Here is a 26899-nt window from a genome sequence, read left to right on the forward strand (position 1 = left end):
TTGGAGAAGATATTATGTATGTCAAGAACATAGAGTTTAGGTCATAGCAGCTGATTCATAAGTGGAAGCTTATAACAAAATCATTTGTTATCTTTCTTATGCGCTGGATCTGGCTTTCCCTTGTCCATCTTTTTATTCTAAAAATATCCCAACAATCCTTTGTACTGTCTTAGAAACAGCTCTTCTCAGCTTGGGTTCTATTCTTCCTTGACAATATAATTGAAGGGTTTTCCACTCTTCATCTTTGATTATGTCCTCTCTTTGTGTATTTCTTTTTTGGACACAGATCTGTCTTTATCAGAAAATTCCTGCTATGGCCATGTTTCTTTCTTTGTATTTTACATACATTTGTGAATATATAAATTACTTATTAATTTTTAGCCTATACTCTCAATCTGTATTCCCTCTTAGAATTACTCATCAGTGGCTCATAGCTTCTGTTCTATTCTCTGCTTTTTTTTTCTAAGAAATCTGCTTCCCTAAACTATGAAGTGTAGAGTTGATCAGTATTCCTGTTAGAGTGGTGGCCCACTAAACCAGGGACACCTAGGATCTGGGGTGGAGAAGGCAATTTAGTAAGATGCAGTCTGGTAGCAATCACTAAGTGGAGGCCTAAACAGAACCTAAATATTAGGATGATCAGCTATAGGTAATTGTGTGTCACAGGAAGGAGGTGGAACCTATTAATCCAAGGAAAGGGAATCTAGGAGCAGATGACAGGCAGAGTTCTAAGAGGGCAGGTGGTCAACATCAAGAAAGATGTTTAACAAGGACAACACATCATAAAGTAGTTTTTGGCAGATCTTTATGGAATGAAGATTTAGATAAATCTGTAATGTGGCAGAATTAAGGCTCAGAATTCTAGGCCCAAAAGAACTGATAGTGCCATATTGGTCAAGAGCTAGGCTCTTGGACAAAGAACCAGGTTAAAATTCCACACTCATTAATTTGTAAGCTGTATATCTGGATAGATTAACTCTTTTTGAGCCTATTTTTCTGTAAATGTACAGTAAGAATAATAAAACCTTAGGACTGAGAGTGGTACAGAAATGTTTGCAGTTTCTCTAATGTGCCTAGCACTTACTGATATAAAATGTAAGTATGATTTGACAGTTATTTTTAAATATTATTATTCTTACCATGATTAAGCTCTGTAGCATTCAATACCATATCGTGGATACAATCCTCAATATTTAAAAATGCCTCAAAGAAAATTGAAAATTTGTTTAAATTAATAAATAAAAATTTTGGTACATTAAATCTTTCAAAATGTTCAGTGTATATAATTGGAGAAAATAGTAAAAGAATCCTAACAGGTGGAAAGTTGACAATCATTTGTTTAATAATCTCTGATACCCTTTTTAGCTGCTGTGTGGTGGTTCTAAGAGTTATGTATCATTTTCCTCTTTTTTTCTTTTACGATTTTTAAGTAATCTCTATACCCAACATGGTATTCAAACTGACAACCCTGAGATACAGAGTTGCACACTTTTCTGACTGAGCCAGCCAGGGACCCCAGACGTCACTTTAAAACATGGCAAATACCATGGAGGTTACAGGGGGGGAAAAAAAAAAAAACCAAAACTCCTTTGTCCATGCCTCCTGTGATCTTCCCCAGAAAACTCACAACAATTTTATGCCATAGTTCCTAGAAAGGCTATGTTTATGCTTAATTGGCTGTATCTCTCTGCTTGCTTTTCTGCCTACTTCCTGTGGAATGTAAGCAGGTTTAAAAGTGTCAAGTGTTGAATGTAAAAATTAAATAGTATCGGTCATCAGGAATACTGCTCAGTCACAAAGCATCATGAAAGGCATATAAGTAAATATCCATGATTCAAAAGAAATCCTCTTAGTGACTCTCCAAACAGGAAGTAAATGATAGTATGGGATAATAGAAAGTTTAGCACAGAATATATATTCCCATTATAATAACAGAACTTATTATAATGCTAAACCATATTTTTCTTATTATAAAAAATTATGTGCCCAAATTGATGCATTCAGCCCGCCAAAAGTAATAAACATGTGGCATGACAGAATGCTCCCTCTCTGATGAACATTTTAAACACCAGAGGGCAGAATGTTCCAGAGGACATTTTCTTTATTATAAATACATCATCTTGTCATTTATTCTTTCATGTCACTGGCTGCATTAAAAATAGAGATATGATCATTTTGGAATTGTCTACGTGTATGAATGGTTTGTTTTGTTTAGACAACATAATGAACAATGTTCTCATATGTACCAGTGTTGGTTCAGCATCTAGATTTTCTCTCCCTTTCTAGGTTAAAGTCTATATTTCTGGCTTCTAAAGTGATGATATTTTTTAAAAGTTATGTATACATCTGTATCATTTAGTGAATTTCATAAATTCACATTCATTTAATGAGTTAAGTAAAGTGAGAGGAAGGAGATTTGATATGTATATCTTGTAGCTCAATATGCTCTTTTGTGTTCTATTTATCAATAAAAAAAAATCCTGAAAGAGCCACCTGCAAGCTTAATGATCCTTTTAAAATGTTGAGAATATAATTTAGAAGTAGCATCCCACATTTGGGAAAATTTTTCAGGGATTAGGTAATAAAGTCAACATATCAAGTAAAAACTGTGTATAATGAAAATTATCCTCAGAAGTCCTTTAAATATCATTCATGCATTCATTAAGTAAATACTGCTTTTCATATGTCCAACCTGCCAGCTTATCTTACTCTCCTTTTGTTTTTGTTTTTTTTTTTTAATTTTTTTTTTCAACGTTTATTTCTTTTTTGGGACAGAGAGAGACAGAGCATGAACGGGGGAGGGGCAGAGAGAGAGGGAGACACAGAATCGGAAACAGGCTCCAGGCTCTGAGCCATCAGCCCAGAGCCTGACGCGGGGCTCGAACTCACGGACCGCGAGATCGTGACCTGGCTGAAGTCGGACGCCCAACCGACTGCGCCACCCAGGCGCCCCTCTTACTCTCCTTTTGACCACCAGATGAATAGTTGTCTTATGTGTAGAGGCCACATTATATGATATTTAGGAATGCATTACTTTCTCTTCTCTTAGTCACAATTTTACTGTTGCAAATTGAAGTTATAATCTGGAGCATTAGCAATTCCTAGTAAAGGAAAAACTCCACATTAGAAATCTGGCCAAAACTTGAATTGCTGTAACAAGAAGGATGGATACGTTCTTACTTCTGTGAAAATAGTAATTTCGTGTATTCACCTCTTCATAAGTATTACCCTACCTTTAAACACTGTGAAGTTTAATTCTGATGATTACCTCTTAGAGAAAGCTTATACAGGGGGAAGATCGGAGAAAGAATAAAAATAAAAACAGTAGAAAATTCTGTAAGTTTTAGAATGGTTTACCTAAATTCAGCACAAGGGAGTTAAAAATTAGTAGCCAATGAAATAGCTTAGCCCCTTAAATCTCTCTCTACTTGTACCATCAATTAAGCCCATTTTTACAAAAACAGAACCTATGTATTTTGTCTTTAAAAGTACCTCAACTATGTCCTCTTCCTGATTAGCTAATACAGAGCATTAGCAACATTAAAATGAATGTCAGTGGAAAAATGATTATTTGTCAAAGTTTGCATTTTTTAAACATAATTATTCTGGAATCCATCTAATGCATGGATCAGTTCAACTTGATTTGGGACAGATGTGAACCTGCCCTCTTTTTCCTAAAGGTATTGAGTTCTTGGTATTCTAAAAGTAACAACTAAAGAGAATTTTCCTCAAAAGTAACCATTGTGCCAAGACAATATTTGATTTTAAAACTTTACTAGAGAGAAGAGGTTAGACAGAACTGAGGTATGCTTTCTGTGGAATTTTCAAATCTAACATAAATGCTTACTTTTAGGTTTGACCTATAGTTTTCTAGTTAGGTGAGGTGAAAGTAATTAAAAGTCATTTGAAACAAGTTTCTCACTTTGCATGTTCTTTAGTATTGTCATTCTATAGAAATTACTTACACTACTTTATCTCCAACTTATAATTTTCTTAAGACAATTATTATTAGTCATGTAGGGATGGTGGAATTACTTTTACATGATTATCTTAAATAATCCTTTAACATTAGTCCACAGCATTTCTGTTTACTATTTAGTATCTCTGTAATTCTATTTATTTTTATTTTTTATTTTTTAAATTTTAGAGCGCAAGTGGGGTAGAGGGGCAGAGGAAGAGAGAGAGAATCTTAAGCAGTCTCCATGCTCAACATGGAGCCTGATGTAGGGCTCAATCCCTTGATCCTGGGATCATGACCTGAGCCAAAATCAAGAGTCAGATGCTCAACCAACTGTAAAGTAGGTACCCCATGTTTACTGTAATTTTAAAATGAAATGACTCCTTGCAACAAATATGTGCAGTGTGGTGAGACCAAATATTCAATCAAACATGAAAACCAGCCAGAAATATATTTACTCTTTCTGGCCATTTTCTGCCTATTGACTTCTGTAGAAATCTATTTTCTATTTTATCTTCACTGTTTTGCTTAATTAGGTATTTTTAAATAAGATAACAGATTTTTAGAATTTCAAGGCTTTACATTATTTTATTTCTACCATTGCTTTAGAAAGAAGTAGAAAATATGTTATTACTCAAATTGTACTGCTGATGAGTTTGAGGATTGAAATTAAGGACTTACCAAGCAACTAAGCATTATTACAACCACAATCAGAACACTAGTCAAGTGTGTGTCCTTCCTATTAAACTGTAGTCCTTTTCATTTACATTTCACTGAGGTTATCATCATTTATGAAGATGAACACATCATAAATCTATAACTAACAAATATATAATTATACCAGAATTATTATTACAGTGGCAATACTGCCCACATAAGAGAACAATGTAATAAGTGATTTACCTAATTGTTTTGCTTTATTTTGTATCTGAACATTTCATTATATATGCAGTGCTAGGAGAGAAGCATACATCACTATGATACAGAACACTTGCATGTAGAATTCCCCTATCTAAATAGATGGATAGCACCAGTGGCTCATGTTCCAGAAGCCTACTGAAAGTTGGCTCAGAGCCATCTAGAGTACTGCAGAGGGAGTACCATTGCCACTGCTCAATTCATGCACTGACACTGTCCCTAGTTCTCTCTTCTTCTGTGTTTCTTTTTTGACACTGTCCTGCTGTCCACTGGAAGGGAAGGAACTCTTCTGGATTCCTGGAAGGCAAGGAAAAACTGATGAGAAAGGTTCTCCAGGCCTAGTAGGGGAAGGCCTTCAGAAGCATAGAATGGAACAGTAACCCTGTCTCTCCAGTGATTGACACAAGGAATTTCCTTGATCATAAGTAAAGGCTATGGGCAGTTTCAGGGAAGTTAGTGTCTTTTGAATCTTTATGCTTCTAGAAGGAATACAGGAGGTGGTTTGCCTGTCTTTGAAAATGATACCGTTGCTACTATATCAGTCAGTTGATGGTTCTCTAGTTTTGGTGTATCTGAAACTTACCCTCTGAATGAAAGACATTTAATCAGTTTTTTAATATCTCTGTTTAAAAATAAATTTTCTGCTATCACATTCTTGACAGTTCTTTACTTATCACTGTCTTAATTTTTCCATTTAACCCAATAAATTATGAAGATACCACAGGCACATATTAGCTTGCTAAAGTGTTATTAATCTTTTTCGTTACCTCAGGATGTGGTTGTTTTGTTAGTGTCTACTTAGTTACTGTATTTTGTAATATTTATTCACACAGCTGATTTAGGAATTCAGAACAGTGAAATCTGAGGAGGAATCTGAGGAGGAGGAGTTTATAGCTTTAAGGCACGAGGAGCTTACAGCTTTTTAATATAAATTGTTCCCAGAATCCATGTCACAGCTCCTTATATGGTGCTGCTTTTTTCTTCTCGGTTGCTATGACAACAGCAGCACTGCACCATTCATCAGCTCTGGACCTGGGCTGCATTGCTAGCCCTCTGTGTTACTCCTGAATGTTAAGAACATCCGTGAATCATTCACTATGTTAATGCTGCGCCATTAGAAACCTAAGAACCAGTCCTTCCAGCAGTTTGGTCTACCAGGAGGGTAAACTAAACTGCGCCACAGAGGAAAAATTACATAAAAGCATTTCTTTTTCTCCTAAGGGAATCATACAGTCTATCTCTGCTGCAGTATTCTGAAAGGATAAGCTTCTGTCAGGCGATCTAATGAAAAGAAATCATCTGTAATCTTTCTTGAAATCATTAGCTGTTCAAAACAAGTATCACATTGCATCTCTGGATATAAAAAGAAGCAGGTGATGTTGTTAGGGGTTCTAAGCTCCTTTGGGAGCATCACTTGTGCTTTGGGACCATAATCGACATCTGCTGTAAGAAGTATCACCTGTAACGCGCAGTAAGTTTTGGGCAGTGTGAAGAACTGGCTGGGGAAGATTAAAGTGTGGATCATCACTGATATGTCAGATCTGATAACAGCATGACCAGTGAGTAAGAAGAAGCCTTTCAAGTTTGCAGGAGAAAAAGCTATATAGTATTGACTAATGAGGAAGAAAAACTAAAGCCTGTGAGTATGATGAGTAGAGTATTTGTGTGTTACATGGATTTCTGAGCTGTAAGGCCTACTTTGAGCTTTGTAGGAAAAGAAACGCAACCTAAGAGAATTTGACACTTAGTTTATAGGAAGCCGTTAAGAAATGTCATTAGGCACATTTATTTAATTTTTAATTGTGTTTTCTTTTATTCTGTGTGTGTATGAATCTGTTAAAATAGTTTTCATATTTTAAAAATAATATTTCATTGTGAAGAAAGATACTGATTTTTTAATGTAAGTGTGATGGTCAAGTTGCTTTTTTTTGTTAGATTGTGATTCTAGCATAGATTTCTACTTCTTATTGCAATATACTTATAAGTAAAATACATTTTTAAAACGTGACAGTATGGGAACCTAGAATTGTTTAAGCCTGCTTATTTCATTATCAGAATGCTTACAAATGGATGTTCTTGTACAGTGTAAGGATTTTTTTTTAAACTTGACATTATTGCTGTTATTTTATTTATAGTGTCTGTTTTTCCAATTGAGAAATGTAAATTATTTATCATTCTTGTATTTTTAGACCAGTTAGTAATTATCAATTTAAGGCAAATTGAATTTTTAGATTGAATTTTCTCATAAGACTCTTGTTTTCTGGCTCTTAATTATTTTCTCTTTCTAGTTCTTCAGCTAGCCATGGTAACTTAGAAATGTACTAAAAGTAGGAACTTTGGTTTTTCAAAATTAGAATATTTAGACTGGTCTTCAGCCACTTCACAAAAGAAAAAGGCATTTCATCTGGGCTTATACTTTTAGTTAGTTATCTTCCTTAATTGATCTTCTTAAATGCATGTTGTTCAGAGAAGATATATTTTAGGGACATAACTGGGTTCCTTTAATTTGCACAATGCGAGGGTGGGGGGAGATTTTGTTTCTTTGTTGTTACTACATTTTAATTATAATCCTTCTTCCATTTTTGAGATTTTTGCCTATAGGTCTATACATATGACTTTGCCCAGCACTTAAGAAATAGGGAGAATATATTAAAGAATAATGAAGGTACTAATCATTTACATGTACTGTCATATCTGTCTTTAATAAAAGGGTTTTACTTTTATTTGAAAGCATATATTTAATAGATTAAATTGAATATTCACATTTTACCCATTGTTGTGTAAGAAGATAGGAATTTTAAATTTTGTGTATAGTTAGTAACTGTGTATGTTGCAAGCTGACACTCTTTTATGACTAGTTTATCCCCACAAACATATATACAAATGATTTTGTGTCCCATTATCTCTGAAACCATAATTCTTATTAATCGTAACAACGACTAATTTGGGCACTTTTTAATAAGGATAGTATTTTTAATATTTATTTATTGTAAGGTAATCTTCCTTAGCATATCCTGTGATTTTTTTTCTGTTTGGGGCCTTGCCCAGTGGATATATTCCTGAAAGATTGCATATAAACATGTTTGTTTGTTTATAAATTGTCTAAATTAAAATCTGCCCACAAAGCTCCCTATTTTGAGAGATTCTGCAGTAGGTTAATTTGGTGAGTCTGTATTATCGTATACTAAGTTTTCTTAAGTGAGAGCCATCTGGTTTTTTTCAGTATATAAAGATTCAAATTACAGAATTAACTAGCAGCATTCTATGAAAAAAATTAAGCCTCATGCTATGTAATTTATAGTTTAACCCCTCATTTTAAAAATCTTTGGTTTACTTTTTGAAATCCTTTAAGGTCTTTTCAGTATTATTCGTATAACAGATAACTGGCTAAAGTCTTAATTGGTAGTAGATACTGCTTTTATTTGGGAAGAAATGTGCTAGGAAATAATGTATAAAGCTTACAAGAGGCTTAAGAGTCCTCCCTAGTTGCCGTTAACTAAAACTTACACATGTCATTCTAATAACACTTGTGAATATCCAGAAATTCATTAGTACCACAAATAATGTTTTACAAGGAAATAGGTGCTTCATTTATGTCAGGATCTACATTAAAACTTAAAATCTCACGTTGGTGATAAATTATTTTAAAAGAATGATTCCTAGTTATTTTTTTCTCATGGGAATCAGTCATAATATTTCCATGATAAGTTGTGTCTTCTTCATCACTCTAACATTATATGTATAGTAAAACATTTTAACCATTTGTAAGTGTTGCAGCTTAGGACATGTCAACCTCTCTGAAGCTTCCCTTTTATAAATTTAATGAAATAATGCCTTTTCGCAATGTCATTATAGGCAGTAAGAAAGATAATATATGTAAAGGATTTAGTATAGGACTTAGCACAAAGGAAACATTTTCTGAGTAATGCTCTTCTCTACCCGTCCTCTCCACTGACCTACTTCAGTGGTTCTTGGACTTTTCCTTGGGAGTACCTTTAGGACAGGGGAATTTGAATGCATACCAGAGGTGTGTGGGATGTAGCCTAAAGGAGCTTCCAAAAGCAAATGTGGAAATTTCCTGATAGTCTCATATTTTTCTTTTAAAATAATCTACATTCTACATTTTTTACACTTGATCTTAGCCAAAAGGCCGAGAAGCGATACATTCTACATTTTTTAAATCATAAAACATGTTTTCCAAAAAAAAAAAAATCTTTGAGTAAAATTCCTTCTTCAGGAAAATATGTCTTATTTTCTCCTATTAACATGCATACCCCAGCATATTGCTACCTACCTCTATGAATTTCTAAATGTAAGGCATTCCACTTAGATCTCTTGGTCTGGATATCATTTTTAGGAAATGAAGATCCTGACATAAGAGGCATGTATTTCCCTGAAGAAATAGATTGAGAATCAATAGGCAGGGATGAAAAATGAATCTGGTTAAAGCTGAAAACTTACTCAGTTCAAAAGAGTGAGTAGTGAGATGGAGCTGGTGAAGCTGTAGTGAGATGAGAAAGGAATACCTTCAAGTAAGAAATAAAGAAAAATGACAATGGAGAAACTAATAGTTTATCATTTTTAAAGCTATGAGAAGTCCTGCAATAAAGGAACCTATTTAACTGTTTAATCTAGCACCTCTAAAACTTAATTTGCCAACAGACCCCTTTTTTCTTACACAACTCCCACAAAATCATGACAAGTATTCCAAGGAGCACACTTAGGGACATAAATGACTAAAGGAAGTTATGTCATTTAGAAGGAAAGAAGAGTGGGTGACTGTACAGAACAAAGCTTGGCAGCAATCGTTTTAGCACTGCAGAAGATTATGGAAAAGCTACATTTTAACTCAAATACCCCCACCCAAAGTCTGCTTTCATATTTTAAAGAATCATATTTTTTTTTTAAGGGAGGAAAGATTATCATGTGGATTAGAAAGTGGAGTGATAAAATGACTTGAGTAAAACTTGAAGCAAGATTATACAGGACACATTCAACTAGTAAATAACATTAGTTTGTCTGGAACAGAGGTTTCACAGAGGATGCTGTGGAAGAGAATACCAGGACTGGATTGGGGAGGTTTTTGGGGCAATGGTAAGCTAAGATGGTAGCCATGGAAAAGGTATATGGAGAGGAAGGTTTTAAGGAATAAGAAAATTGGTGACTGGCCAGTTACAGGATCCAGGAATATGGAAGATCTGTCAAAGATGATGCCAAGACTTTAAGAATGAGACTTGATGTTCTCATTAATAGGAACAGAGAGATTAAGGCAACTGGTTTTGAGGCACCGTGAGTGAGTTTGAGGTGGTAACAAGATATCAGAGTAGAAATGTGGTTGCAACACTTGAAAAAGAAGTAAGATTTTAAGGTATAAATGTGTAAGTTATACTTTAAGAGTAGGTAAAAATTTCTTGAAAATGAGAGAACACATAAACAGAACAGGTGGGAAATGAGTACTTCATGAGCATTTAACAGGCATTTCACTTTAATTCACTTGATTTTTTCAGGAGCAGTTTAAATTTTTATGGCTCTGATCTTACAGATGAAGAAAGCAAGACCTAATCAGGTTAACCAGTAAGCAATTTAAGCATAAGAGATCAGGATTCCAACTTAGGTCTTTCTCTAACTTCTGTACCTCCTCTCAGGGGTGAAGAAGAAAATCTTAAGGAATATCCACTTAAGGGAGTGAAAGGGGAAAACCCATGTCAAAAGAAGGATGAGATGAATTAAGGGAGAGTCTGAAAGATACTGGGAGAACCAAGGTGGTAAAACTGTTATGGAAGCCGAAGTTTGCGGGGGTTTTAGAGAATACTTAATCACCATTTTCATTCGTTTAGAAGTCAGGAATATGAATTCATACGGGACCACGAATCTGTTGTTGTTAAGTGATTGTGCTTTTGGTTTTCCGGAACCTTAGTCCAGTCTCTTAGCTGCAGTGATCTACATTAGGCAAACAGTATTCTATTTCTTTAAAGAGGAGAAAGGGAGAGAGGCCACCTAAAGCAGGTGAGAGTAGAGAGGGGAGAAGGAAGCACCTAGCGAGTTATCCACAGCCAAGTACACTTCTTGGAGTGCAGTTGGTTTTTTGTGTCTGTAATATATAGTTAGAAATAGGACTCTTCAAGACGTTTGAAGATAAAATAAGTTTCTCTTCATTTAACATCATCCCAATAAATTTCCCATTTTTATTTTAACATAATTTAAGTTATCCCTAAAGACTATCTTACACATTAATTCCTGCAATATGATGTAGTAGTTCATATTCTACCACCTACTAGCTTTGTGATATTGGGTATGTTCTGTAACCTCTCTGTGTTTCAGTTTCTTCATCTGTGAAATAAGTAGAACAGTTCCCGCAGGGTTTGTCAGGATTTGATGTGTTTTTACGGGCAAATTGCTTTCACAACAGCATTGTGAAAACTTACCATAGGGTTCATGGTAAGTTACTGAATAATAATAATAATTGATGACAATGTCACTTACTGGCTATTGCAACACCCTGTTTATTTCTTCCTGTACCTATCTTTACTTTTCCTGTTTTTCCTTTGGTGATAAGGGAAAGTGTTTTTACTTTTTCTTGTTAGGTTAAGTTATTAAAGTGAGCAGAGAGTAATTAAAGCTCTGATCAGAATGTTTAAAGCATGCCTAGATTTAGAAAACATCTTGCAGTCAATAGCGGTGGGTACTAGTGTGGACTTTTCTCTGGAACACTGTTACAGTAATCATTAATGTTCCAAGTATTTCAGTGTGAATTTGTGTTACTTCCAGGAGAAATTGGTTTCACAGTCGAACTAAAACAATCCATAAGTGTATAATTTCCTTTACCTTGTTTAAAAGAATCCCCTTCCCCGACAATATGAATAAACAAGTATATTGTCATATTATAATTATATAATGAGAAGCTTAGAATTATGGTAAAATTATATATTCAGTGCCGAGTGGGCTTTTCATGTTAGCATTTGTTACAAATATAAGTTTTTAATTATTTAGCAGTGTTGGTTAGCATAAATGGCTGTATAACATAGTGTGTGGACTCTGTAACTAGCCTGCCTGGATTTGAATCCTGAATGACACTTACTAGTTCTGTGCCCTTGGGCAAGTAATTTAACCTCTCTGTGCCTCAGCTTCCTCATCTGTAAAAAAACAGGTAATAATAGTATCTACTTCATACAGTTGTTGTGAGGATTAAATGAGTAAAACACTTTGAATGGTTTCAGATCATAATTGTCTAGTTGTTGTTAACTTTTATTGTGATTTAGTATGTGTGTGATGTAGGTCTTGTCTCCTTACAAGGCAGAAACCATATTTATCCTGTTTATTATTATATTACCAGTTGTTAGCACAGTGCCTGGAACATAGTAGATGTTCAATAAACATTTGTTGAATAAATCAGTGGAACATTCTGAGCTTACCTAGGACTTCAGTAATACTAGCTTGAATTCAGCTAAGCTGGCCAAAGCAGATAACCTGTGTATAATATTAAATATTTTGTTCACTAAGATTTTATTGAAGTGAAGTCTTGAAAATGCCTGACTCACCATTTTATTTATTGATCAGACTTATTAAACACTTTTAAACTGAGGCTAGAATTAAGTATGGCAAATCAGGCTCCTTCTCCCCTCTCTGAGGCTCAAGAATCCCTGAAAATATTATAGTGCCTAGAAGAGGAAGAAATAGCTTTATGCCAATTTTGACTTGGTTTAAGAATTTCTTACTGAAAAGTTGCTCTGATGTATGAGATCAGCCTACCTAAGCTCAAGGCTAGGGGCATACTGTGGTTCTAAGTCTCTCATTTTTAAGTACCGGAAAAGGTCAGATTTAGTTTCGCAAAACTGAGATTAAAAATTACCATTATTTTATTGTACCCACACCTAGGTTTTCTCTATTGTGTTGGGGAATTCTTTTTATTGTACCCAAATGTCTAGTGTTTTCTACTCTTCCTCTTTCTGGGGATAAATCATTGCCTAAAGGGACAGTTTTTGTAGCTATTTTAATATCTAGACTATTTAGCTTAGATTATTTTATTTTTTAATGTTTATTTATTTTGAGAGAGAGAGAGACAGAGCATGAACAGGGGAGGGGCAGAGAGAGAGGGAGACATCGAATCTGAAGGAAGCTCCAGGCTACCAGCTATCAGCACAGAGCCTGACGCAGGGCTGAACTCACAAACCATGAGATCATGACCTGAGCCATAATTAGACACTTAACCGACTGAACCATTCATGTGCCCCCAGCTTAGATTATTTAAATTATGAACTACCTCTTCTACTTCTAACTTAATTTTAATTTTATTCTAATTTTAATTATACGATTTTTCCCAAGTTATGCCTTGGGTTTTGAAAAGACTTTTTTTTTTTTTTTTTTTTTTGGTCAATGTTAATCTATCTGAAGTAGTTTTGTTTTATATTTTTAGTATTGCTTTTGACATTTTAATTCTCCAATAGTTTATTGTTAAGAATGTAGTCAGTAAAGTACCAGGTATTATATGGAGATGTTGAATCACTAAGTTGTACATGTGACGCTAATATTGCACTGTGTCTTGACTGGTATTTAAATAAAAACTTTAAAAAATTGTAGTCAGAACATCAGATAACTCCCTTTTATGGAAATCTCTTCATGCTTTAATGTGGTACCCCATCACTGTTTAGGTCATCACTGTTTTTTTAATTATGGACACTGGCTCTTATCAGTTACCATAGTGGATTGGCAGGATTTTATACTCTGTGTTTTATTTGCAGATATAAATCTTGATAATTGGCGCTTTGCAGGCATCTTGATGTCTGAAGATACTCAGTTAGACTTCTGAATCCAATCTTACATTATCTGCGTTCTGCATGTAACTGCCCTAGGCAGGATGGCTTAGCTCTACTAGTAACAGTAGAAGCTTTCTTAACTGACCTTCCCTTAACTACTTGCAGGATTAATTAATGTTCTCCATTCCCCTTTAGACACCTACTGACTGTTGTTAGGATGAGGTGGATATTACAGGCAGTTGGCCACCTTCTTACTTACCCAGTTACTTCTGTTACCTTATGGTGTCATGTGCTTACTTAAAGGCAGTTAAATTAATGATATTATAACTAAATTTTTATATATTAGCTAATGAAATATGAATGCAACAAAGAGGGCATTTATAATGGTAACGTTTTCGGAAAACTATGTTAAAAATTTTGGAAAAAATCAATTAAAATGTCAACAAAGGTAATTCGATTTTAAAAAATGCTGTAATGAATTAGGATAAAAACACTGAGGGGGATAAGATTGATGGTTTTTAAGGGTACAGACTTGTGATGAATAGTAAATAAGCCATAGAAATCTAATTACAATATAATTAATATCAACAATGATTTATAATTATATGTGATAAATATTGCTGTATCAGCATTTTATTATATAGAAATATATCAAAGCAACATGCTATATACTTCAAATTCATACAGTGTTACATGCCAAATTTATTCAATTAAAAACATTTTAAAAATCTATCTATACCTAGGTTATCTAAATTTGTTTTATTTTAAAGACGGGCGTCTAGGTGGCTCCGTTGGTTGGGCGTCTGACTTCAGCTCAGGTCACGATCTTGCGGTTTGTGGGTTCGAGCCCCGCATCGGTCTCTGTGCTGACAGCTCGGAGCCTGGAGCCTGCTTCAGCTCCAGGGAGTCTCCTTCTCTCTCTGCTCCTACCCCGCTCAAGGTTTGTCTCTGTCTCTCTCAAAAATAAACAAACATTAAAAAAATTTTTTTTAAAGAAAATGAATAGACTCTACATTTTACAATAGTTTATCCAGAAAGACAAATTGGAATTCATATTCAAACAGAAAGGCCTTGGCTTTATATCAGAAGTTTGGTGAATAAATGTACATTTATATTTTAAGTTAAAGAGTTTCATACATATATCATTTTTTGTCTTTCCCCACTTCTTCCAAAAGGTTTTTAAACTGATCACATGCTAACTAGTTGCTATCAGTATAGGATAGGAAGACTTCTAGTGTATATTACCATCATGTTTTTTCCACAGTCCTTTTTTGAGAAGAGAATCCATAGGAATCATAGGATTTGAGAGAATCCATTGATTAGTATGGAATAGGCCTGGTTTAATCTGTATAGAACTTAGGTCCAAATTTAATTGTGAATGGGGATTTGTGTTTAGTAACATGTCACCCCTATCCATTGAGCCTAAATGCCCTCTATCAAACTAGACAGTCGTGTAAAAAGAGTACTCTGTTCCTTGGGGTCGAGGTGCATACCTAAGGTAGTTTACAGAAGTGGTTAAATTCCTGGACCTTGTAATAAGACATATAAAGTTCATTTTCGAGCATTACCACTCATCAGCTGTGGGACTTTTTACAAGTTATTCCTACTCTTCCAGTTTCCGTTTCATTGTTCATAAAATGTGCATAATAAGAGTTACTGCCTCATAAGAAAGTTATGAGGATAAGCAAACAATGTATGTCAAGTGCTTAGCATTGTGTGGCCTATAGTGAGCATGGAATATTACCTACGCTATGCCATTAGTATATGCTCACAGACCTACAAACTTTTAAGTGATCTTTATTACTAATAATGTGAGTAATTTTGAAAACTCTTATAAAAACTGTGATAGAGCTACTAAACCTGAGGTAGACCTATGTACAGAAACACATAACAACTAAGAACAGAGAGTTAGCTTTGTATCTGCCTGTTGTCATTAGTGCAGTTAAATCGAAAAAATAAATTATAGTCACCACCTTCTATTTCCCTTATAGTAATACTGTTATATGTCTACACAGTTATAAAATAGGAAATACAATTAGGAAAGCTATTTATATTTCTCCTTCAATATTTAGGTTGTTTGTTTCATCTTTTTTTTTAAGTTTATTTATTTATTTTGAGAGAGAGAGAGCAGGGGAGGGGCAGAGAGAGAAAGAGAGAGAATCCCGAGCAGGCTCCGTGCTGTCAGCATAGAGCCCAGTGAGGAGCTCTATCTCATAAAATGTGATATCATGACCTGAGCCGAAATCAAGATTCAGATGCTTAACCAGCTGAACTACCCAGGTGCCCCAGTTGTTTCTTTCATCTTAACCATTTTATTTTTCTTATTTAGGTAGCACCATAAAAAGATTTATTATCTTTTGTTCGCTGTTTTTTAATTCCTGTCTTAAAAGGAGTCAGTATTGACAATTACTTTATAAATCTATTAATTCACTGTTTACATTTCGGGGGACATGGCCTGACCTAATTTATAATTTGAATCTATATAATAATAAAATGTTTTATTGTGGATATTATTACCAAGCAATTCTACATATATTTATAAAGAGCAAAATATTTTTTTTCTTGCCATGAGGCTTCCCTGAGAATTTGAAGCTCTGATTTAGTACATTTGAAATTGTATTAAAACTCCAAATTTAGAACTACTTGTTGTAATATATATACCTCCCTGCAGCCTACACTGAGATGCACAAACTCCACTAAAATCTATGAATAATTAATAATCAGTTTCTTTTTTAGAAATCTAAAAACAGATTAACTTTTTATTCCTTCACAGTTGTGGGAAAATGAATTTAGCAAAGTTTACAATTTAGACAGCATAACAAAGAGTAAGCTTCAGGGAATTAAAGCTGAGAAACATGGAGCAGATCAGAAGACACAAAATACTGATTGGAATTTAAAATCCCAGGAGAGGTTTTTCAAGAAATGTGACTAAATAGAATTTACTTAAAACAGCTCTAACCAAACTGCTAAGGAATATGTTGTGTTATAGCAGTAGGAATATAAGACTGATTCTCCACTGTGCTTTTTTAGCTCATAGCACAATTTGACAAAGTAGAATGTTTAAAAGCAAGAAGAATGTAATTACTGCTACATAATGTGCAGATTAAAATTGATCATAATAGAGATCTAGACTAAAAAGATTGCTGCTAAGTCTGTGGCAATAATGGTTGAAGATACATAACATAAAAGCTGTTGGGGGAGAAGGAAAATATCAGGATCGTCTGTCGACTGGGTGTATATTTTGGTTTTTCTTTGTGAACAATCCCTTCTCCACCTCATGAAAAAAAGGGAAGGGAAGGATTAAACATTTATCTCTTACCAAATACCACATTGTCATTACTTTTTCAGAGAAAATTTCTCATTGTTTTTTTCTGTGTGCATCAGTTGTGTGGATTTGTGTGTGAATTGGTTTTCACCACAGGACTGATCCAAATATCCAGTATTAATGGATGTTCAAGTCAAGTGTAAACAACTTATTTTCAAGACGTTTCTGTGACATTATTCCACAGCTTTCAAATTTTGAAGGAACTTTGGAGATCATCTAGTTTAGAGTACGGTCTGTGGATTGGCACCAAGAGCATCACCTGGAGATATTTTGGAAGTGCAGATTCTTGGGCCCCACACCAAACTACTGTATCAGAAACTTGAGGATGGAGTCCACCAATCTGCACTTTAACAAGCCCTCTAAGTGACTCTGATGCATGCTACAGTTTGACATTGACTTATCTAGACAACCCAGCTTCTTGAAGGTATTTTTCACCAGCTTGTTTCAAATAGAATTACACACTACTTGCTTTTGATATCAATTGGAAGGGGAACCGTAGGCAGTAGGTACCTTTGTGTTCTATCTAGAACAAAATGGCTATACTACGTAGATTAAGCTGCCTGGCTATTCTCTCTGTAGTTGAACAGACTGGGTATAAAGTTTAGGGGGCAAACAAAGTACGCTTTGGCCAGAGTTTGGCTGTAAAATGGATTTGCCTTGTAGGGAAGGACTGCAAAGTTCTTAATGACTTGAGCCTGCTTTACTTTAGAATTGGTAGGGAGTAACTGGACTTCCCATAAGAAAAGAAACAAAGAGACATATCACTATTACCATAGGGGAAAGCAGAGACTTAGGTGACTTTACCACCAGCATTTGACTCCATTAAGCCTCTTAAAGCTGAGAGTTTGGCACTTCTTTCTCAGTGAACAGGGCGACCTGTTATCGCTGTAGCTGATTTTATTCTTTCTTGTGTCAAAGAAAGGAAGAGAACCAAACATTAAAAGCTTAAAGAGGTTGATGACTGTTGGTCAAAAGTGACACCTTTATTTTTCTTTTTCATTCTCTTTGAGCCCTACGTATTATTTTCAGTTATCCTGAGATTAATATAATTTTTAAATGGACACTTACTCGACTTTAGTACACCTCATAATACAGATTGTGCTATGAAAATGTTACTATAAGTTGCTTATAAAAATTCTATTACTTATTTGAGAATAAGATAAAACTGACTTCCTGGTAATGTTTATTATTAATAGCTATACTGCACTGACCATTTATGACAATAGCAAACTTTTTCTCAATGTAGATAATTTAGGCTTTGTTGGCTAACAGGTAAAATCAAGAATATTATGTAGGTATTTATACAACCACTTAAAATAACTTCTTGAAAAATTTAAAAGCCATTCTTAATTCATGGATCATAAAAAGTTAGATGGCCAGATTTGGCCCACAAGCCATATGACTTATGATATAGAGAGGATCCTTAGATACTCACCCTTCAAATTTTGAGATGGTATAAGTCAATGATTGTATCATATATTAATTATGCATTTCCATATAATACGGTTAACATAATAAACTTGATTAATAAATTCTTTTTCTCCAGAACATTTAAAAAATATAAACATTAGTCCCTCTTTAAATTACCAAACATACCAAATTGAAGAGTTTAATTTTGTGATATTTTGCATTAATGGGAAATCAGGAAAATTGGTTCTTGGAGGCTCTTCAAGATAACTTTTGAATACTGTGAAAGTATTATAGAAAGATTTGTAAATTTACATCAATTCATAATAAATTCTTAAGAAATTGCTAGTGAGAAAAGAGGGGGAAAAAAGAAAATACATGATAATATGAAGAGAAACTGGCTGTGTTTTATGAATACGTAGAAAAGTCAGCAGTTTGGAATCATGGAGTATTCAGAATTTCAGAACCTAAGTTACAATATCTTATTGCCCAGGAGGAGAGAGGTTTGGTGGACTCTTCTTTGTAGTATTTTGGAAAAATAACCCAGCATGAACCATTTACTTCAGCCAAACAGTATAGGGGCAAAATATGCATAAACAGGTGGCTAGGGCTAGACCTAACAATAAGTCATGAAAGGAAGTCTAGTTACTTGAGAAGAATGTGCTTTTAGAAGATCTGTCTGCCCATTCTTTCTTCTAGGTGATCTAATACATGCCCATGACTTGGAAGTATCTTATGCTGATGTGAAGAACTCAGAACTCTCTTTTATGAACTCCCAGTATTAACCAGTAAATCCAGCTGTCTTGTTGACAACTCTGCATAGATCAGGTTAAGGACTAGGTTTTGAGGAAGAGAAAAAGCCAGTTTTGATGCCTGTCATAATGTCTTACATGTTAAAGCCGTCTGGGTGGCTCAGTAGTTAAGCATCCACCTCTTGATTTCAGCTCAGGTCATGATATCATGGTCCTGAGATTGAGCCCTGAGTTGGGTTCCATGCTGGTCGTGGAGCCTGCTTGAGGTTTTCTCTCTCCCTGTCCCTCTGCCCCTCCCCTGCTTTCATGGGCATGCTCACGCTCTCTTTCTTTCTCTCTTTATCTCAATCTCTCTCTCTCTCTCTGTAAAAAAAAGTAAAAATAAAGTTAGCCAAGGGCCGACTGAGTGGCTCCGTTATTTGAGCGTCCAACTCTTGATTTTGGCTCAGGTTATGATCTCGTGGTTCATGGGATTGAGCCCCCTTTGGGCTCTGCACTGACAGTGTGGAGCCTGCTTGGGATTCTCTTTGTCCCTTTCTCTCTGCCCCTCCCCTGTCTCTCTTTCAAAATAAATATGTAAACTTTAAAAACGTAAAAAAAATAGTTACCCAATAAATACTTAATGGTTTAAAATTTTTCTAATGGGAGAAGCATTTGCTCTCTAATAGGTTTGTGTGTGTGTGTTTTAATGAAAAGTCAAAGTGTACAGAAAGGCTTAAAATGAAAAGCTATAGTCCCTAGCCTTACCCTTTCTCATTGCTAATTCCACTCCTCTAGGGGACAGTCACTTAAACACTTTTGGCTATTTCTTTTGGTAGTTAACACCATGTCTTTAGATTACCATGCTTCTGCTGACATTTATTGATTAGTTTTAAAACATCTAATGAAACAGTAACTTTATTTGCACTGCTTCCGCCTTTCCTCCCAACATAACTGTGTCTCTGTTTTTTATTTTATTGGTTATAGCCATAAATGGTTTATTGTTTACTTCTGTATTTCTTTTTTTTAATGTATGTTGGGAGACAGAGAGCACAAGTGGGGGAGGAGCAGAGAGAGAGGGAGACAGAGGATCCGAAGTGGGTTCTGTGCTGATAGCAGTGAGCCTGATGCGGGGCTCAAACTCATGAATGTGAGATTATGACCTGAGTCAAAGTTGGATGCTTAACCGACTGAGCCACCCAGCCATCCCTATTTCTATATGTCGTGTTCCATTAGGTATAAGGCACTACTTGATTTCCACTTTGTAAGAATATGTTAACACCCCTGCCCTACCTATCTTGCTTATCTCGGGCTGGTTTCAAGATTTTCTCTTTTTCTTTGGTTTTTAGCAGTTTGAGTATGATGAGCCTAATTTGTTTCTGTTCTGTTTATCCTGGATTCCTCGATTATGAAACTTTCTGTCCTTTACAGATATGAGATATTTAGCCAATATTTCTTGGAAAATTTTATCTGCCTTGTTCTCTCTTCTTCTGAGACTCTAATTACATATATGTTAAACCTTTGGATATCACCTCACAGGTCCTGAGGTGTTTTTTGTTTGTTTTGTTTTTGTTTTTATTTTATTTTAAATATTTTTTAATGTTTATTTTTGAGAGATAGAGAAATAGAATGTGAGCAGGAGAGGGGCAGAGAGAGAGGAAAACACAGAATCTGAAGCAGGCTCCAGGCTCTGCGCTGTAGGCACAGAGCCCAATATGAGGCTCAAACTCACAAACTGCGAGATCATGACCTGAGCCAAAGTCAGTTGCTTAACCTACTGAGCCACCCAGGTGCCCCAGTTTTGGTTTTTGTGTTTAATCCTTGTTCTCTGTGGTCTTCAGATTGGGTAATTTTCATTCATTTATCTTCAAATTCACTGACTCTTCTGTCATTTTAAACTTTTCAATTTACTATATACTGTGTGTGTGTGTGTGTGTGTGTGTGTGTGTGTGTGTGTGTATACATACATATATGTACATACTATTTACTGTCATTTAAATTGTCATATTTAAACGTTTAAATACTGTTAGACCTATTCTGTGACTTTTAATTTTAGCTATTATGTTATTCAGTTCTAGAATTTGCATTTGGTTCTTTTTTACAGTTTCTGTAAAATCAGAGATTTTCTTGCCTTTTTTTAATTAAGATTATATATTCCTTTACTTCTCTGAAAATCATTATAATAGCTGCTTTAAATTTCTTATCTGCTGATTACAGTATCTAGAGCATTGCAGGGTTGGTCTCCATCTTTTCACTTGATAATGGGTCCTATTTTCCGGGTTCTTCATGTGATGAGTAATTCTGTGTCCTAAACATTTCATTTAGTAGATACTCTGGATTTTGTCATATTCCTTCAAAGAGCATCACTAATTTTTTTTCTTTTAGCAAGCAATTAACTTGGTTTGATTTAATGGAAAACTCTATCTTTTGGGCATCAGTTGAGCTCAGTTCAATTGTTTTATTCTTAGCCAGTCTGTCCCATACAATGCATGGTTCAGCAATTAGCCAGAGGTTTGAGCAGAGTTTACACACAGAATTTTGGCTGCCTCCTTATAGCGCGCACTCTCTCTCTCTCTTTCTCTCTCTCTTTTTTCTGGAAATCCTCTTCCCCTAACTTTTCAGTGACTGCTATTCCTACAAGCTCTGTCTTTTGATACTTTAGAGTTGAAAAACGGTTTTCTAGTGGAGTTTTATTGACCCCATGCAGTGCTGTGGTCTCTTTTTAACCCAGAAGCTAAAAAATAAAAATAAAAATAATTTTTTAAAGAGAAACTCATCCAAATCTGTTTTTTTGTTTGTTTTTGTGTTATGTTTTTGTTTGTTTTGTTTTTTGTTTTTTGCAGTTGTTAGCTCTCTTCCAGACTGTATTATGTTTAATCTCCAGGGCCTTGAGATAGTTGCTTTTTGTATGTTGTCCAGAATTTAAAGTCAATCTGTGAGAGGGCCCATCTAGCAGAAGCTTACTTGGGTATACAGAAGCAGAACCTCCCTGGTAGGATTTTGAGATTTTTGTCTTCCACAGTATTGAAAGTTTCCCAAGTTATTTGTTTCTAATCATAGAAATATTATCCATTGGGGAGCTGACATTTAGCTTTAGGATGAAATTCTATAAAAACTGACTTTAGTGTTCTTTTCCTTACACTTGTTCTTCCATGCTTATATGTTATTCTGCTTTCTCTTTTCTACACATCCAGTGAGGTGCATTATTAACATGACAGAAATTGTATGGAAAATGGATAGACTCTTAAGCAACACTGCTTCTGCCTCCATCTAACTGCCAGCCTTTTTTTTTTTCAAATCTTAAAGTAATGTGGTGAATAGAACAATATGTTTTATTAGTTTAAAAACCAGGAGTGGGAGGAGACTTATAAAACCCCTAAGAAAAGAAAGACCTCTAAACTAAGTCAGTGTCTACTTTTGCATATTTATAGATAACCTTCTGACGTGCAACCAAAAAGTAATGCAAACAGTTTATTTCTTTTTGTATTAAGGGAAGTCAGAATAAAAATTTCTGCTTTGATCTCTAACTCAGTGACCTGCCTGGTGGTGTGATAGTTCTGTCCTCCAGTTAACCCATGATTTACTTTCCATCAGACTAAGCAACTCATCTTTCCATACAGCTTCTTGTGTATGACCAGATGACCTCAAGGTTTCTGAGAGATGAAAAAAGCAACTTACCCTGTTACAGAGACTGAGACTTACTGAGAGATATTCTCAGGTTGGATGAATGCTGTTTCTTTACCCATGGCTGGTGGGTGGTGAGTGGGTGGTGAAGTGTTCTCTGTTGTGAGTTCTTTATTGTAACAGTAGCAGCAACTGCACATTGCAAAAACAAGCCAGAAAGCTGTTGGGTCTTCACACTTGAGGTCTGAAAGTGTCTCTAGTCCTTTTTGCTCATGGGACAGAGACTTAAGTTTTTGTTAATCTGCCCTTGTAGGATTTCATTGAAGTCTGCATAATTTTTATGTTTATGCAGATCTTAGCAGTTTTCTGCCTCCCACTTTGACTACTTAGGATCTTTTACAGTTTAGTGAAGTTTTGAAAAAGAAAAAAAAAGATTTTAATTTCCTTACCCAATTGTTAACTTTTCTTTCTTTCTTTGTTTTAAGTTTCCATTTATTTATTTTGAGGGAGAGAGTGCACCCATGAACAGGGGAGGGGCAGAGAGAGAGGGAGAGAGGGAATCCTAAATGGGCTTCACAGAACCCGATGCAGGGCTCAAACACACGAATCGTGAGATCATGACCTGAGCCGAAATCAAAAGTTGGATGTTTATACCAACTGAGCCACCCAGGTGCCCCAACTTTTCTTTTTCAACACCTTTTGGGTCTGCCTTGGAGAAATCCACACCATCAGTAAATGATGGTTAACCATTATTTACATTCTTAGTATCGAAGTTTATTTTTCCTGTCAGTTCTTAAGTGTATGTGAAACTATTTTTTCTCAAGGAAGTTTATGTTATTGTACCTAATCAGCATGTTTTCAGCCATTATTGAAAACTGGTGCAAAATGGAAAACATCATTATATGTCATTCTCAAAACACTGTTCTCAGATTATTATTCTTTTTTTAATGTTTATTTATTTATTTTGAGAGAGAGAGAAAGCGAGCAGGGGAGGAGCGGAGAGAGAAAGACTCTTCAGCAGGCTCCACACTGCCAGTGCAGAGCCTGACATGGACTCAAACTCACAAACCGTAAGATCATGGTCTGAGCTGAAACCAAAGAATCCATTGCCCAACTGAATGAGCCACCCTGGCATCTCTGAGATGACTATTCTATAGTCCTTGTCTTCAAGGAGCTTAGAATCTGGTAGACAAAAATAATAGAGGATAACAGAATTTAAACTTGAAAATTAAACCAGAATCTTGGAGCCAATGTCATACAACATACTTTTAACTCAGTTTGTAAAACATTCAGAAACTAACCACTAGGTTTCTCATACTATAAGCACTTCTTCAACTTACTGTACCTTTCAACATCATACATACAGGAGGAACTGTACTAGTACTCTTGGGATAATACATATTCCACTAAAGAGAGTAACTTCATCTGTTAAATAAGAGCTATCCTTTTGGGTGCAGGGAGATAAGGAGACAGAACTGAGGCAAGAAACATGAGTAGATTACTTCTTGAAGTTTGATGTCATAAATCACGGCCTCTAGATGCCGAACATTCTGGTCAGCATCTTGAAATTCACTTTGTACATCTGCATGTTCCTCCATTGCCTATCACATCATCACCATCATCATCATATACTAATAACCACATCATCATCTAGTAGTGAGCACATTCTGTGAGCAAGGCACTATGCTCATTGTGTTACAAAGATGAGTTCATTTAAATCTTTACAATATCCTTGAGAGTTAAGTGGCATATTATCATTATGATTGCGCAGACCACTTAGTTTAGAGATGTTCAAAGGTCTGTTGTGTGCATTGTGGTTGATCCATGAGCCTAAGATCCATATTTTAGTTTCATCTCCAGGGATAGCTCAGTCTATGTCCTTGAGTCGCTTCAGCTGCTTATTTCTAAAGGATAATAATGCTTCAGCTGCCTGAAGCATAAATATGCTTCAGCTGCCTATTTCTAAAGGATAATAAATATTAATATCTTCCATTTTAGCCTTATATACACATTACTCTTTTATTTTTTTTTATGTAATGTTTCGCAAATTTGCGTATCATCCTTGCACAGGGGCCACATCCTAATCTTCTCTGTATGGTTCCAAGTTTTTAATATATGTGCTGGCAAAGCGAGCACTACACATTACTCTTTAAATGTAATCCTCAGGGCACCTGGGAGGCTCAGTCGGTTAAGCATCTGACTCCTGATTTCAGCTCAGGTCATGACTTCATGAAACCATGAGATTGAGCCCTGCGTGGGGCTCTGCATTGACCTAGCAGAGCCTGCTTGGGATTCTCTCTCTCTGCCCCTCCCCCACTCATATTCACTCTCTTTCTCTCTCAAAATACATGAATTAAAAAAATAAATATAAATGTAATCCTCATAACAACTCCTAAGAGATTGTGGCCCACACTTTAAAGATGCAGAATCTGGGGCCCCTGGGTGACTCAGTCAGTTAAGCATCCGACTCTTGATCTCTCAGCTCAAGTATTCACCTCAGGATCATGAGTTCAAGCCCTGCATTGGGCTCCGCACTGGATATGAAGCCTATTTTAAAATAAATAAAATTAAAATTAAAATTAAAAAAAAAAAGATGCAGAATCCAAGCTTGGAAAAGTTGAATAATTTGTTCAAGACCACATAATATAGGTAGTGTGATGCGAGTCTCACTTGAAAGACCTCTTTTAATCACTGTGTTCTTTTCTTTATCCTACTGTTTCTTTCCCCCTACTTTCTCATAGACGTAGGTAAAAAGATACGAATTATAGATGTAATATTTCTGTCTCAAAGATACTAAAGAAAAAATATTTTTTCCTCTAATTTAGAAGAGATAAGGGCATATCTACGAATTTTTAGAATATTTACATCTAACCTCATACCTTATAGTCCTACCACATGTCTGCTCTGTTATTGCATAAATTGCATATGTAAATATGTATATTTTTAGTTACCTTTTACATTTTTTAGGAGAGGAGAGTCATTTAACAAGGGAAAAACTGTGGCTAACATTCAGATTCATGTTAGTGATGCTGCTGTTCTCAGGCATCATACTTTCTCTGTTCATGTAAAATGTTGCTCAGTGAGTTCACTTGCCACTCTTAGGATCTAAGTATCCCTTCAAAGGCCATATTTTATTTTATTTTCTTAAAATTAATTATTTATTTACTTATTTTAAGAGAGACAGAGCATGAACTGGGGAGGGGCAGAAAGAGAGGGAGAATCCCAAGCAGATTCTTTGCCACCAGTGTAGAGCCCAACGCTGGGCTTGATTGAACCCACGAAACTGTGAGATCATTACCTGAACCAAAATCAAGTTGTGGATGCTTAAGGGACTGAGCTACCCAGGCGCCCCTTGAAGGCCATATTTTAAAAAGAGAAGTCAGGGGCTCCTGGGCGGTTCAGTGGGTTAAACATCTGACTTTGGCTTGGGTCATGAACTCGCGGCTGGTGGGTTTAAGCCCCATATCAGGCTCTGTGCTGACAGCTCAGAGCCTGGAGCCTGCTTTGGATCCTGTGTCTCTGTCTCTCTCTGCCCCCTCCCCTGCTCATGCTCTGCCTCTCTCTCTCTCTCTCTCTCTCTCTCTCTCTCTCTCTCTCTGTCAAAAATAAATAAACACTAAAAAAAAGAAGTCATTAGTCATTTTTAGCTGTTTTTTGTTAGCATTAATATTTTATATAAAATAAAATAATCGGAAAGGCCATACTGCTTTGAAACTTGAACAGAAGTAGGATTCTGATAATTTTTGGCTGCATTATTTTTGTTTCTTGTATTTTCCAATTTTCCTATGATAAAACATGTTTGTGTAATATTTTAAATTTAAATATAGTTATATTCCATAACTACTTTAAAATTCAGAGGTTGTGGGGCACTTGGCAGGCTTAGTAGAGCATGCAGCTCTTAATCTCGGGGTTGTGAGTTCGAGCCTCATGTTGGGTATAGAGATTACTTACATAAATAAACTTAAAAAAAATTCAGAAGTTTGCCTGAAAAATTTATAGAATTGCTTATATCAGTAAACCAGTAATCACGCATAAGCCAGCATAGCAAAATTTTGAAATTTGGAACTCCTTTTTATATTATCAAAAACCTAGTGCTTCTTCAGATTTATAGAAATGAAATCTGGTATCACTGATATTTGAGTATTGTGTTGGCATATTTATTTATTTTTAAATGTTTATTTAT

General features: G+C 35.3%; 1 protein-coding gene, 1 non-coding gene and 1 pseudogene across 8 annotated transcripts in view; 1 reads left to right on the plus strand and 2 right to left on the minus strand.

Annotated features, from left to right (window-relative positions):
* Positions 1 to 26899, plus strand: part of TANC2 (tetratricopeptide repeat, ankyrin repeat and coiled-coil containing 2) — a 384022-nt gene that overhangs the window by 163769 nt on the left and 193354 nt on the right. The window lies entirely within an intron of this gene.
* Positions 8861 to 9038, minus strand: LOC122486278 (annotated as a pseudogene).
* On the minus strand, positions 24742 to 24852 carry LOC122486195. Its single transcript, XR_006298052.1, has one exon. It is a non-coding gene; the product is annotated as a U6 spliceosomal RNA (small nuclear RNA).

Source organism: Prionailurus bengalensis, chromosome E1 (genome assembly GCF_016509475.1).
Source record: "Prionailurus bengalensis isolate Pbe53 chromosome E1, Fcat_Pben_1.1_paternal_pri, whole genome shotgun sequence".
In the NCBI taxonomy this organism is placed as follows: Eukaryota; Metazoa; Chordata; class Mammalia; order Carnivora; family Felidae; genus Prionailurus; species Prionailurus bengalensis.